Source organism: Panthera pardus, unplaced genomic scaffold (genome assembly GCF_024362965.1).
Source record: "Panthera pardus isolate Hobbes unplaced genomic scaffold, ASM2436296v1 HiC_scaffold_12, whole genome shotgun sequence".
In the NCBI taxonomy this organism is placed as follows: Eukaryota; Metazoa; Chordata; class Mammalia; order Carnivora; family Felidae; genus Panthera; species Panthera pardus.
In genome coordinates, this window is record NW_026526677.1 from 27,256,343 (window position 1) to 27,271,016 (window position 14,674).

Sequence of the window (14,674 nt, forward strand, 5' to 3'; positions counted from 1 at the left end):
CCCTTTATGAGACCCGGGATTAACTGGGGTTGTGCGTTCAAGCAGTTCCCTTTAAGCCCTTAAACACACATTCTCAGCCAATCGAGCATCTCCTGAGCCAGCCCCTGATCTAGTTGTTACAGCTAGATCAAGTAGTATTAGATTCAAGCAGTATGAAAGATCGAAGGTGATAGATTCACCCTGAAACATATTTTTTATATACTTTGTGTCTTTGGGGATAGCACTAATCCACAAAACTGCCCAGCAGCAGAATTTGCTTTGACAAGAATCGTTTGAGAATGTGAGTGTCCTCACAATGCTGCACCGTGGGAATCGGGATGAATTACCAGACCCCCACGAGCCTCACTGCTCACTTCCTTAGACTGTTCTCATAAGGAATGGGAACGTGGAGTGGCAGATCCCCCTTATCCTGGATTTGAGAGTTCGCTAGGTCACTCCTGAAACCTCTGTGCCAACCAAGCCAGAAACAATGGGTCCTCTGCAAGCTTTTGTTTATTATTACAGCCCTCGGACTGTACATCCCACTCACCCCTTTGCTCCTGTGGCTGGTCAAGCTAATTTGATTTGACATCCTGGCATTTGAGATTTGTCAAGTGTTGTAACCCTAAGCGGTACTAATGTTGAAAACCATACTTGAAATTTATATAATCCAGATGTGTATGCCAATAAAGCAGATGAAATGGCAGGCTTGGGCTGTGGAGTGTGTGTGTGTGTGTGTGTGTGTGTGTGTGTGTAGGAATCCTGTTGCCCTATATTCTTTCCACATGGAATATATAGCCAAGAAGGATTTTATGTATTAATATTTTCCCTTAAGAATAGTAACTGGAATATGAAATATAGCTGTAAGTAAGTACCAGCGTTGGTTTTATTTGCAGCCAAGAATAACTGATTAAGTTTTGGGGAGCAGGAAGGTCTATTTTAAATGCTTTTTAAAACTTCTAAATTGGTCAGGACCCTTCAGCAGTGTGGTCTGGGGAATTGTCAGTCACACCAAGTCAGGATTTTTGACGTGGCTTTGACGTCGAATGTTTTTCCCTCCTATGTGGACATGTCATTCTTCCCATGCGAGAGCTTTCGCTGTGATCCAGAAGTCCCCCCTCTGAGGCTGAGGCCTCTACCCCTGAGTTGTTACTCCACAGCCCTCCCGCATTGGCACGGCCCAAATGCCACTTGTGTTTTCTGTAAGCTCAACACGCAGCTGGATTAAATACGAAACGTCTCTGCTCAAGTATTTGATAGCGACCCTCCTTTGAGGACTAGAGCGTCTCCTCTCTCCCCCGGCCAGCGGTGTCCCCCTGTGATACCTCTGGCGGGACAGTGCGTCACCTTCTCCGGCCGTTGCTTCGCTCGCCTGTGAAGAAGACCACAGCTGACCCGATAGGAGTAGCGCATGTGGCTCCCCCAACAGGGAATTCCGGGGTTGCAGGTTTTGGTGTTCTTGACACGAAAGGGTGGCGGCACGTATTATTATTCCTTAGCATATGCTGCGCATAATTAACAACCATCCTTAACTAGACCCGTCAGCCCAGGGAAAACTGGCCATACCAGCTTAGTGACAGCCGATGAGAAATGATATGAAAAGGAGGCACAGAGCTAGCACCCACAGATGTGGGGGTGACTTCTGGACTTCGGAGCTGCAGTTGGTGCCTGTGTCTTCCACAGCTATTTCTAGACCGGAAGTCAAAGATCATGTTGCTGTTTTAGCCCCTTCTTAGGGCAGAACCGAAGGAAAACGGCCGATATTCAGGGGAAGCTTGTGGCAAGCCATGGTCCCCACGGTTTCCCCTTAACTAAACGGCTCTGGAGAAAGTCAAGTGTGTGCTGTTTCCACAGCAGGCAGGATGGAACTTTTTTTTTTTTTTTTTGGGGGGGGGGGGGTCGGGCGGGTGTCCACCAGCTTTCCATTTGCCATAGGTTACAGCCCTGACTCCAAGAGGGCAAGGCGGACCACGCCTGCAAGTCTGACGCTCCTTAGCGGAGCCTTAGCCTGTGGGTTCCAGCCGTGTTCCGACTCAGGTCTTGAGTAAGGAACGCTGTCATGGATCCAAGCTAAATAGATTCCAAATGATGGAATCTGATTTTCCGGTTGGGTTTTGAGGTGAGGGCATCAGCGTGTGGCGTATTCGGCCCCCACGGTTTGTTTAGTTCGCTGACGCTCAAGGCTCAGGCAGTGGAATGAGGGATCTCGAGCCTGCCTGGCCCGCATGTTGCTCAGGTGACTCATCACCGCCCGGAGTCCGTCCCCTCTGTGAGGCTCAGCAGCCCCAGGACTGGGGCCCCAGGCAGGAGTCAGACGGTCAAGGCCGCTGGTCCAGTTCTCCCTGCTGACGTCATCCCCCCACATTGTCTGGAATGACTCGCAGCCTCTGACTGAGGACGATAGCAGGCTGGAAGTGGGAAAGCAGGAGATGTTTCCAGGGCCGTAACGCACCCGGGATTTTCAAGGTGCGTTTGCCCAGTATCGTGCCAGGGCGAGCCAATGCGGCCTGACCCATGTATCTAGTAGGATCCCATTTCAGTGGGGTTCTGCAACTCCACTGGTCTGACCTTTTACCTTCCAAATGAAACACAGTGAGACCTGCTTGACCAAAAAAAAAAAAAAAAGCCAGAAAATAAAACAAACAAAAACCTGTCTTTTATTTTTAATGTTCTCCAGCTGACATGTGCTAGGTTTTGTTGATATAAAGAAGCCATTCCAATCCACTACCTAATGCAGGGATGCATAAGACCATACTAGAAGGGCTGCAACCAGAACTGAGCCAACCACATGTGTCATGACATTAATAAAGAACAAAATGAGAGCCCAGCCTACAGGGACTGTGCTCGTGGGGCAGGGACTACAGCCCGGCAGCTAAGAGCCCCAATGTGGGAGTGCCTGAGCCTGGGTTCCAATCCTGGCTCTGTGGCTTATTAGCTGTGACGACCTCTCCCACCTTCTATTCTTTTGCTGTAGGATGGGGTGGTGTTACCACATCTTAAAGTTGGTCTGACAATTGAGTTTGTCTAAGACAAAGTAAGTGCTTAATACATGGTACCTGTTAGCACAATGATTGTTATCCCTTCTCCCATAGCAACAGCCTGTTTTGGGGGGTGATGCCCTCCATGCAGCTAGCTGCCGGTGTCTGATTTTCTTCCTCTTAGCTACATCGTTGCTCCGACGCTGCTGCATAAGGGGATGTACGGTCTTAGGAACTCAGAAGCCAGACTTCATTGGTTCTTCTCCCATGGGCCCATCGTGACGATGGGTTCCTTTTTCATCCACCTCCTCTGAGGTTTGCTAATTTTGCTCCGCCGGGAAGTCCATCCAGGAGGCCACCATTCAGATGGATGGAGGAGTCTTCCAGAGAAAGCATGAGCGTTCTGGGATACTGTTATCTGGGGTCAAGTGCTGGCCTATGTGAGGGAGTGAGGCCAGCAGAGCCAGCCAGCTAGCTCTGCCCCTGTTCTTCCAAAACAGCAAGGTTCCACAACAGAGGCCCCGAGCCTTCCAAAAGCAGGCTCAAGCCTAGACTGTCTGAGTTTCCTCCAGAGTGCAACAAGAGTTTATTCCAAAACAAAACAGCAACAAAAGTGGATGCCTGGTATTTCCTTGGCTCACTTCTGTAAAGCATCCTGACCAAAGGAGAAGAGAGGTCTGAGCTCCATGACAGATAGAGTCAGCCTGAAATTATTCTCTCCTCTCTCTTCCTGACTCCCAGGAAGAATAAAAACTGTGAACATAATAATAGCTAAAATTCATGCAGTGTTTTCTTGAGTGCATACCTAGGACTATTTAAGCACTTTACACGTATTAAATTATTCAATCCTAATAGTCCTGCCAGAGAAGTTCTATTATTGTTGTCCCCCTTTTACAGATAAGGGGACTAGGGCACAGAGCAGTTAAGTACCTTGCTGAAGCTCCCACAGCTGGTAATGGGCTGTAGAACCCAGACAGCCTGGAATTAGAAGCTGCACACTTTACCACGGCTCTGTACTGCCTCTCATGATACTTATAAATTATAAAATGGTTTTAATCCTAAAAATACACCACAGGGGCACCTCGGTGGCTCAGTCAGGTAAGCATCCAACTTTGGCTTAGGTCCTGATCTCACCATCTGTGTGTTCGAGCCCCGTGTTGGGCTCTGTGTTGACAGCTCGGAGCCGGGAACCTGCTTTAGGTTCTGTGTCTTTCTCTCTCTCTGTCCTTCCCTCGCTTGCACTCTGTCTCCCTCTCTCTGTCTCTCTCAAAAATAAACAAACATTAGGGGCGCCTGGGTGGCTCAGTTGGTTGAGCGTCTGACTTCAGCTCAGGTCATGATCTCACAGTTTGTGGGTTTGAGCCCCACGTCGGGCTCTGTGCTGACAGCTCAGAGCCCGGAGCCTGCTTCAGATTCTGTGTCTTCCTCTCTCTGTCTCTGCCCTTCCCTGCTCACACTCTGTCAATCTCTCTCTCAAAAAATTAATAAACATTAAAAAAAATTAAAAAATAAATAAACATTAAAAAAAATTAAAAAATAAATAAACATTAAAAAAATAAAAATAAAAATAAACCACAGGCACATGTGATAAAATGGCATAGAACTATACCTACGCATTATTCCAATGTCCATTTCCTAGTTTTGCTGTCATACTATATAGTTATATAAGATGTAACCATCTACAGGAATTGGGTGAAGGATACACAGGACCTTTCTGTACAGTTTTTGCTGCTTCCTATGAATCTATAAGTATTTCAAAATTAAAGGTTCCAACAAACAAACAAACCACTGCCAACATTGTATTGAATTCTGATTGTATGCCAAGTACTGTGCTAAGCACTTTACAGTCACTATTTTATTTCATCCTCCCAGCAACCCAAGGAGGTGCGGGTGCCCTACCACCTTCAGTTCCAGGGACGCCTGGGTGGCTCAGTTGGTTGAGCATCTGACTCTTGATTTTGGCTCAGGTCGTGATCCCAGGGTCATAGGGTCAGGATCTACACTGAGTGTGGAGCCTGCTTAAGATTCTCTCTCTCTCTCTCTCTCTCTCTCTCTCTCTCTCTCTCTCCCCTCGGCCCCTTTCCCCCACTCACACTCTCTCTCACTCTCTCTCTCTGTAAAATAAAAAATTCAAAAAAAAAAAAAAAAAGCCAAACACCTTCGGTTACAGATGAGGGAACAGTCATCTAAAGTCAACGGGAAGTCATGAGGCCACTGGGTCTTCCTGACTCCAGAGCATGAATTCAGAATGCATCTTTGGAGGTAGGAAGATTTAGAAGGCATGTAATATGGGAACTAACTCTGTGTCATGTTCCACTCAAGCTCCCCAGGTGACAGGTAGCTCCTTGAAGCAGCCCCTGGCCCCTGTTCAGTCCACGGCAGACCCAAGAAGGAACTGAACCAGTCAACTGCCATCATTTCTTTGCCTTCCCCACTGCTCCTCTTGGTAGCTCCCTTCCTCCAAGGACATGCTTGCCGCACGAGCTCAGTGGCCCTTGGAGGAGTGTCCTCGGGGCCGTACTGCAAGCGTTTCTCACATCCCAGTGAAAGCGTGGAGTTTGGGGTCAGACCTGCGTTCAAATCCTAGCTTGACTTCTCATCATATTTTTTATCATAAGGAAGTTGCTTAAACTGCTAGAGTTGGTTTTTAAAAGTTTTGTTTTATCTGTACAAGGGGAATAATAACAGTGCCTCCTGGCTTTATTACAAACATCAAGTGGGATAAAGCACCTGGTGCATGGATGTTCCATAAGTGCTGATTTCCCCGTGCTGGCTCAGCAAACATTGAGGCCTGCTGGGTACCACACACAGTATTGCATTAGCCGGTCGAATCCTCTGCTGAGCTTTGGCACAGAGGATGCCAGGGTTTCAAGGACGAGCACAACATGGTTCTCCATCAAGGAGCATATAATGGGTCATGGTGCAAAAGGCAAGTTATAAGTATTTACGGGGTGTAAACTGGGAGCAGGGGTACCCACTGAGCCTAGGGCTCCTTTCTCTGGATCCAGAGTCTGAATGTTGGGCCCAAGCCAGGCACCTTGCTGGGATTCAAGGACACTGTTGAGATTTGGAAGAGAGAACATTATCAATCACCATGCTGGATGGCATCAGTGATTATCATCTTCATTTCCATCAAAGGTGTCTTGTGACAGGATACCATCAAGTTCAATTTAGTCTGAATAGGGACATGGCAAGGACTTATTTTCTATTTCTGCCCCAGGCTGAACCTGTGTTGAATAATACAGTGTTCATCTACTTCCAAACACCAAGCCTTTTTTTTTCCCCCTTGTACTGCTCTATTCAGGGTCATGTGGCTGCTTGTTTCTTTGTCTCCTCTCCAAAAACCCACCCACCCACACCTCTGGCTGCCATAATGAGTGTTTTCAGGAAAGAGAGTCAACTCTGTATACTACAAGGTGGAATCACCTGCCTAAAGTTTAGAGACAGGCTTCAGGGCCAAGGCTTCACACAGTGACCTGTGGGTATCTTTGGACCTGTTACTTCTTTCAAAAAAATTCTTATGCTATCATTTAAAATTCAGGGATTTCCTGATCTGGCAACAGTTGGCTAAAGCTGAGTAGCATCTGCCCCCTTTAGATGCAGCAGATGTTCTCCAATTTGCTGTAGGCCTCCACCCCCCCCCCCCAAACTTCATTCATTCATCTTGCATGCCTGACGCCATAAGCATCTTGTTGTCAACTCCTGACATAGATGAAGAAAGAACACTGTCTTCAAAGGTGTAGCCGATTAGATGCATCAGGAGCTAATTGGTTGGGCCCCAGACTCTGTTCCTTACTGTGCGTGGGTACAGCAGGTGCAGTGAGAACTGCTCAACGTCCATCTTTCTCTGAGGTCAGCGTTACACCTGGTCTTCTTGGTCAGGAAGCTGGGATTCTAGAGGAGAGTCCTCCGCTCTGCACCAACACCCCAGTTGTGGCAGAATTCCTTAAAAAGTGAGCAGGAAGATGACAAATGCTGAGTCAGGGAGTTGTGGACGCATAGGTACATCTGTGGCGGGTAGCTGGCTTGGAGTCCATTTGGGTGATGTGGAGTATTAGCTGGGGTGCCAGACAAGGAGTCAGAAGACGTACATTTCAGTCTGGCTTTACCACTCGCTAACCGAGCATTGGACTTAATGGAGTCTCTGTTTTCTCATCTGTAAGATGGGGATAATGTCTAGCGTGCCACCAGTAAGGTGGATAAGAGGATCAGGTCACATGATCCTCTGAAAACATGCTATGAAGTGTAAAGTTGTATTGAAGAACCAGGTCGTAGGACAGCAGTAGTGTGCTGCGGGAGAACACGCAACTTCTGATACCTGGCAGCGTGAAGGTCAGGGGTCGGCAAGCTGAGGCCATGGGATGCATCCTGCCCCCTAAGAATGTTTTTTACGTCCGAAACAGTTGAAAAGCCATAAAAGGCAAATAATGTTTAATGGTGCATACAATTTCTATGGAGTTCAGATTTCAGTGTCTGTAAAGTTTCATTAGAACACAGCCACGCCCATTTGTTTATGTATTGCCTATGGCTGCTTTCAGGACATAATGACAAAGTTGGGTAGTTGTGACAGAGACCAGATGGCCGCCAAAGCATAAAATATTTACTATCTGAAACTTTGACCGTAAAAACTTAACCAACCTCTAGGGAAGAACATGGAAGGATAGGGACTCAGTCCCCTGCTTCTTTTTTCTTCGTTTCTTCTATCATCCAGACTTAGGTGCTGTTGCAAATAGGTGGCCCAAGGAGTATTGTACAAAACCATACAAGCACATCCTCTGTGGCCCACAGCAAATCTGCCCTTCCTGACAAAGCCAAGAATTTCTCTCAGTTTAACTGCCGCTGGAGCAATGCTCCGTCCCGCGGGCTCTAGCTAGGGGCACTTCCTGATGAAAACCACAGCATTTTTCATAAAACCAATCCCCCTTTTAGGAAAAACCGCAAGAGAAGAAGCTGTTCCTGTCACCGTGGGCACTTCTCCAGTATATTAACCACCGAACAGGCCTGGTGGGCAGTTTCCTCCCCTCAGCCACAGATTGACAGGAGGCACAGAGGGCAGCCACCACTCCGATAAGCCTGCAAGAGTGTGTCACGGCTGAGCTGTGTCCTCCAAAAGATGTGTTGAAATTCTAGCCCCCGGTACCCCAGGATGTGACGTTATTGGGAAACAGGGTGGCTGCTGATGTAATTAGTCAAGTGGGCCAAGGTCCTAATAGAGTAGGGTGGGCCTCTAGTCCAACAGGAGCAGCATCCCTCTCAGAAGAAGGAAGTTTGAACACGGAGCACCATGTGACAGCGGAGGCCGAGATTGGAGGGCCGCGTCTCTAGGCCAAGGAGTACCAAGGATTGGCAGCCACTACTGGAGGGAAGGAAGAGAGGATTCTACCCGGAGAAAGGGCGGCCCTGCTCACACCTTGATCTCGGGCCTGCAGTCTCCGGAAGTGTAAGATAATACACTTCTGTTCTTTGAAGCCGCCCCGTCTGTGGCATCTTGTTACAGCGGCCCTAGGAAACCATCGGGGCAGCTCGCCCGCCCTGGGGCAGCCTTCTGGTGCCCTTCAAGGCGCTTGGTGGTAACCCTGCTCTGCACATGAGGCGGACGAGGTGCGGGAGGCTTCAGGGAGCCGCCCGAGGTTTGGGCCGGTGGCGGAGCAGGACTCCAGCCCAGGCCTTCCGGTTCCGGGCTGCCGAGGTGGGTTGTCCGGGGAACGGCGTTCCGCAGCTGGTGCGTGACGTCCTCCTGGGCAGGGGGCGTGATGGCGCCTCCGCCTCTTGTTTCTCGTTCCAGAAGCAGCGCAGAGTATCTCTCTGCTGTGGTCGTGTGAACTTGTTTGCTTGAGCTCTCACGTGTGCAAGAGGAAAATTCAGTCAGTAACTTTTTTTAAAAAATGGGGTTGGGGGGTATGTTTTACAGACAGCCGTGTATCATTTACAATTGTGAGGTCATGGGAGAGAAGTAAACTCAATTTTCTTAGCCATCTTACAGCGCCTCTGAAGAGTGTGCCTAAGAGATCCTTGGGGAGATACCCCAAATAAAAACCCCAGCAGGGAAGGTGATTTAACCAGCGGAGTCTCCAGTGGCCTCCTGGAAAGCATAAGAACACCGATACTTCCTTCTTAGGTAGCATCCGGTTGCCCAAGCTCCTGGGTAACAAACAAGTGAAATCAGCACCAACAGCTTGTGAGATGCTGTGCTTCTCTGCACTGAGGCGATTCCTATAACGCTCCCAGCTCACAGACTTGTGAAGAAACTTGGGTTGCAAGTGAAATTGTTACTAATGGAAGTCTGGCACCTTAAGATTGTTTTGTTCTTTATTATGAATATTTTCGAACATACAGACAAGTGGAAAGAGTTGTGTGAAGAACTCCGACATACCCATTCCCCAGACTCAGCAGTTACTGTGATTTTGCCCCATTCACCTGTGTTTGACCTTGTGGTTGTTTTAGTATTTGAAAGCGTCATCCCATCCCGTGCATCATTTTATCCCTTCTGCTCTAATACGCATCTCTAAAAAAAAAAAAAAAAATGTTGCTTTTCTTACAACCACAAAATCGTTCCTGTGCCTCTGCACATTCACAGTGGTTCTTTTGGTGTGAGTGCTACCCAGTTTGTGTTCAGAGCTCAGAGCTCAGGTTTTTTAACTGCATGGATGGAAATGTAGACTGTGGGAGACAGAGTAAGGCCACTGGGATGGGCAAGAGGCTGGGATTGGGATCCAGGAAAGGGAATTGAAGGCAGTCCTCTGGGACTGTCAGCAAGACTGAGCTCCAATGGGGTGTTCTTGGCCAGGGACGTGGTGACCCAGGTTCCTTCGTGGAATTCTGCCAGCATTGGCTGGTGGTCCTGAGGGCCCGAGAGTTGGATGGCCAGCCTCGGCTTTGGAGGACTCAGCATTCGTGACATATGGCTGGCGGCGCCCCGATGTGCTCTTCTGCTTGCTGCCAGTAAAGAGAATTGTTTCTTTCTCTGAGCAGTGTTCATTTACATGGGGAGAACTCCCTTCTCCTACCCCCCCCCATACACATACACACACACACACACACACACAGGGAGGGGGGGAAGGTTTTTTGGAGTCTGTTTTTAGTGGGCTCACTCAAAAGGAGCTTTATGTTTATTTTTTGAGTGGCTCTCTGGCCTGTTGTGTCCGTTTATCATGCCTCACCACCAGCCCTCCCCCGTCTCTCTACTCTGCAAACCTCAACTTCATCAAACTGTTCCTAACGACTACCACATGTCCACAGAGGGCGCAGGGGGCAGGGGAGGTGGGAGCTGGGAAATGAAGGAATCCTCTGGGGAGCACAGTAGCATATTAAAATTCAATGGCTTAGTCATCAGAGTCTTCAGCCCAAGCACTGAAGAAAAATAAATGAATATTCTGTAACAGTCTTGCGGATCTCGGAGGAAGGGGGTGGCAGGGGGAGGGAGGGACGCAGAGGTTGTGGTTTTTAGATAGAGGAGTTCATGCTGTAGAGAACAATTAGGGCCTTTGCTCAGAAATAACAAGACACACTACTGTTTTCCTGCTTGATAGGAGGAGCACATGGTGTCAGCTAGAAGGGAACACTCCAGTAGGCTAGGTCAAGCTCCCAGATGAGGAAATGGGCTCAGGCAGGGATGTGACGTCCTTCAGAGTTGTATGATGAATTCATGGTAGAGGTGGGACTCCATCCCAGGCCTCAGCACCTCCTGATCAGTGCTCTCTCCTCCTTGCTCAAAAAAGGGCATTTTCCTTTTGCTGCTAGGTCTGCTTGGAGACCTTGGAGACTTTGTAGACTGTAGAAATGCTGGTGCAGCCTTTCCCCAGACCCCTCCTCTTTCTGCTAGAGAGGAGAGCGGAAAGTGAATGTGTGGGCCATTTATACTGCTCAGGTTTTAAGGACTGTAAAAGACCTGCCTCTGAAACTGGTTGCATCGGCTTCTGTTCCTTCCTTTATCCCTACGTCTCCGTTCAGAAGGATAGGCCTGATTACCTTTTCCTTTGTCCTTAGATAAAGCAACTGAGTCATAAGAAAGTAAGTGCTTTCACTTTGGTGGAGTGCTGAGTTATCTGTGGAAGAAGCTGGCTCTGCAATGTGTATCTCCTCATTTGTGACCTTTTGCGCTGGATTACAGTCCCCCACTTCTGGTGACGAAGGACGTTGAAAGATGGAAGGATTATGAAATCTCAGGCTAGAAGAACATTTACAGGAAAGCAAAGCCAAGCACCTTATTCTAGGGATGAAGGAACCAGGGCAAGAGTCCTGGGACACACTTCCAGCAGTTCCGTGTCCCAAAGGGCCAGTCCATGACATCCACCACGGGTCCTATTCAGGGAGAGCGTGGTAGCTGGCTGTTCGCTTTGAGGCTCTGTTTGGTTTCTTTGATCAGCATCAGGTGGAAAACCAAAAGAGGCAGAAAAAGTGACCCACCCAACTAACCGTTGGCAGTGAAATGTCAAACAAGATGATTTTCTGAACGAGTTTGAAAGATCTCCCCTAGAGTAGCTGGGCAAAATCCCATAGATTAGGGTTATTGAGTATGATTTCCAAGGGCACCAGTCCACTAGCTTCACCAGCATAATGCAGAGATGTATCCAGACCTCGGATCTTGCCTCTTCCTGTCCACAGTGCTGGGGAAAGAGCCCTGGTCCATGTGTGCTCCTGACGTGCTACCATTTAATCATGGAGGTGGCATAAATGGAAGGTCTTGTTTCACAGAGGAAGAAATCAAGACTGAGACAGCTAAAAAAAAAAAAAAAATGTACCGTGGGAGAGTCCAGGTTAGAATCCTAGCCTGTGGCTCCGTGCCTATTGTGCTCCCCATCCAGTGCTCCTCTCCAAGCTGCTGCTAAAAGATCAGGAGGGCTTGGAGACCTTTCTGATGGGGCTGATACTCCCTTTTGGTCCTGCTGGAGAAGACTGGTAAGGCCTAGGTGCTTCCCTCAGAGAAGATGGTGGAAACTTTCTCTGTCAGACCATTGATCTTGTAGAGCAAAGCCGGTCAAAAGGCAGATTCCATAAAGATGTCAGTGAGGAAAGGAGAGCTACCTGGGAGCACAGCACCCCCACGACCCCCTTGTTAGCAGGGGCTTTCATATTCTCCCTTCCAAGTCCCCAGATCACAACGTCCCCAGCAGTTGTCAGCAGGAGGGCAGGGGTGGAGCAGGGTGGTGGTATTGTGTGTGTCCCACATGCCTCTAGTTTCTGACCATGCTCTTGCACTTTGGACTTGGAGGAAAGAGCTCCTGGGGGCAGGTCTGGGCTCCTGGTCTTTGTTTCCCCATTGGGTCTGGCTGAGAGCTCTGTCCAGAACAGAGCTCATTATCTCCTGGTGCATGACGGGAGTACGCCAGACCCATACAGGTGCATTCTGCATCTGCCTGCTGTTGTAGCCTCTCTCAGAACTGGTCAGCCATCTGTATGAGAGGCTCGAGAAAGAGCTCCTTTGGTTACCCGGGCCCATCACGGGTGACAGTAAAAGTAAAGCAAGAGCAGACCTGCCGTTTATAAGCGTGGGGGTAGAGGTGAGGACTCTGTCCCCAGAGATGTGCTAATTAAAAGCTGCGAACCTGCAAAAGAACTTAGGGTTGAAACCCCACCTCCCCTCCACATCCACCCTGCTCCATCCTGATGATTGCTTTTGTTGCCAAAGAAGACTTTTACTCCCCCCACTGAGCCTTTATTAAGGAATTTCTAGCCAGAGCCCAAAGCTCGGGAAAGTGAAGGATGCGCCTGGCTCCCGTGCAGACACTTGCGCACATGGCCCCCTGCACATGAGCCCAAGCACACTCTGGCTTCCTTCTGAGTCCCCTCGTTCATCACAAGCCGCGTTTCTCAAGAGATGAACCCGTAGCCTGTCACAGCTTCCACAGGCCCAGAGTGCCTAATGAAAACCAGAGCCGCCCTCGAAGCACTCCTGATGCTGAACCAGTGCCCAGAGCTGTTTCTCCCCCAGCCCTGGGCTGCAAGTGAGCTCCGTTCAAAACAAAGCTGGGGCGCATTATCTCCTTGGCCGTTTTGTCCCCGTGGCTGCCTTGTTCGTCCTCTGCAGGCCCTCTGAGGTGCCGTATTGGGCCCTGTTTCCCCTGTCCAATACTCAGGGCCCTTGAGAAGCTAAAGAGATGGAGTGTAGGCAACACCAGGTGGAGGGCAGTGCTGGGTAGCAGCCCCCGCCCCGGCTGCGGCGGGTTCACAGGTGAAAACCACCCGTGAAAGCCGGCAGGAAGGAGCATGGCGTTGGTCTGGCAAGCCCTTGCGGAGGCCCTTGAGAAAACAGTATCGCATTATTGTCACCATTAATAATGGCCCTTTATTTGAGCCTTGCTAGGACAATGCTCCAAACAAAGCTGAGAGGAAGAAACAGTCCCTGCCGTGGGGCCTTGTAATTTATCAAGGCTAATGGAGGAAGAAAAATCACCGGAGAGGGGTTGTGGGGGTGTGCCGGGGATAGATTTTATAGTTGCCGGAGGTATAATCGGAAGATGCCCACCGCCTCCCTGGGCCTCCTGTTTGCTTTGTTTGTTGCAAGCACCGTATCTCCAACCCTACCTTTGTCTTGTCTCTTCCACCGGGTCTGGGCCCCTCGAAGGTTCTGAACAGAGCGAGAATAAAGTCAGGCTGACCGGGGTCTAGGTCTTGGCTGTGACACAGCAGTGTGACGTTGGGCAGCTTCCCTTATTTCTGAGCCTCGGGTCCCTCCTCTGCAGGGAGCCCTCGGCTCAGTGCTCGAGGGAGGACAAGCCCCTTGCGCTGCTCAAGGAGTAACAGCCGCCAAAAACACGTGGCGAGAGCACTGACAGAAAAGGACTTGCCGCAAGTGTTTCCACGCTACTCAGAAGCTACAGATGCTGCGCTTGGCCCTGACCGGTGCCGCCGCGTACTGTGAACCTACTGTGTGCCCAGCACAGAGCCTGCCGCGTTTCTGGACCATTTACTTCTCCACGAAAGTGAGGTCACAAGGATGTCCTCATGCCTTTTCCGATGCAGATGGGAGTCTGTGTCGTCTTCTCGTCTTCTCGTTGGGTGCCGGGCTCACCGTCCCAGGGGTGTGGTGGTATTCGGGGCTGGAAGGGTCCGTGAAAACCAGAGCCCGCCCTGCCAAGTCGGAAGTTGCGCTGGCCTCCAGGAAGGCAGGCAGCCAGTAGCTGCAGCTGTGTTATAAGAAGCCTGACTTAATTTGGGGGGTGGTACAGACAGCACTGTGTGGTGTTTGTTAAAAGCCAGAAGAATGCAGCTTATTCACCAGTCTGTGAAAATGGCTCTGTCTCGGGTGGGGGAAGCCAGAGGAGAATGTGTGATAGCATTTTAAAAGAGTGAAAATGCTGATAATTATAAATTTATCCTACTGCCCATTATGCATGAGGTCTAAGTGGATTAACTCATTACGGCTCCATCAGCCTCAGGTTTCCTGAGGCCTCCTTTCTTGCAGGGTTTATAATTTTATTCTGACCTCTCTGTTAATCTGTAAAATGGGAATCTAATCATTCTCAATAACCATTGTCCTTCAAAGCCCCCTTATCACCACCTTGGTTTCTTGGAAATAAAAATCCGGCAGCAAAAAAAAAAAAAAAAGTACATTTTTCCCACAATGCAATTGGTATAAACCCAAACAGGTTGGCGGGGGGGAGGATTTTTTGTAAGTTAAATCTTCTTTCAAATGCATGAGAAAAACAGGCTGCTTACTGGAATCCTACGGAAATCATTTTGTAAAGCAAAGAGGTACCTGCATCTTCATCTCTGGG

The 14,674-nt window shown here is 49.2% G+C and overlaps 1 protein-coding gene and 1 long non-coding RNA gene across 2 annotated transcripts in view; one reads left to right on the plus strand and one right to left on the minus strand.

The window, feature by feature from the left end:
• ABTB2 (ankyrin repeat and BTB domain containing 2) overlaps positions 1-14,674 on the plus strand; it is a 174,338-nt gene that overhangs the window by 67,974 nt on the left and 91,690 nt on the right. The window lies entirely within an intron of this gene.
• LOC109279166 (uncharacterized) lies at positions 5,640-8,553 on the minus strand. Its single transcript, XR_002086044.2, has 2 exons — positions 7,596-8,553; positions 5,640-6,902 (listed from the first exon to the last, which is right to left on the minus strand). It is a non-coding gene; the product is annotated as an uncharacterized LOC109279166 (long non-coding RNA).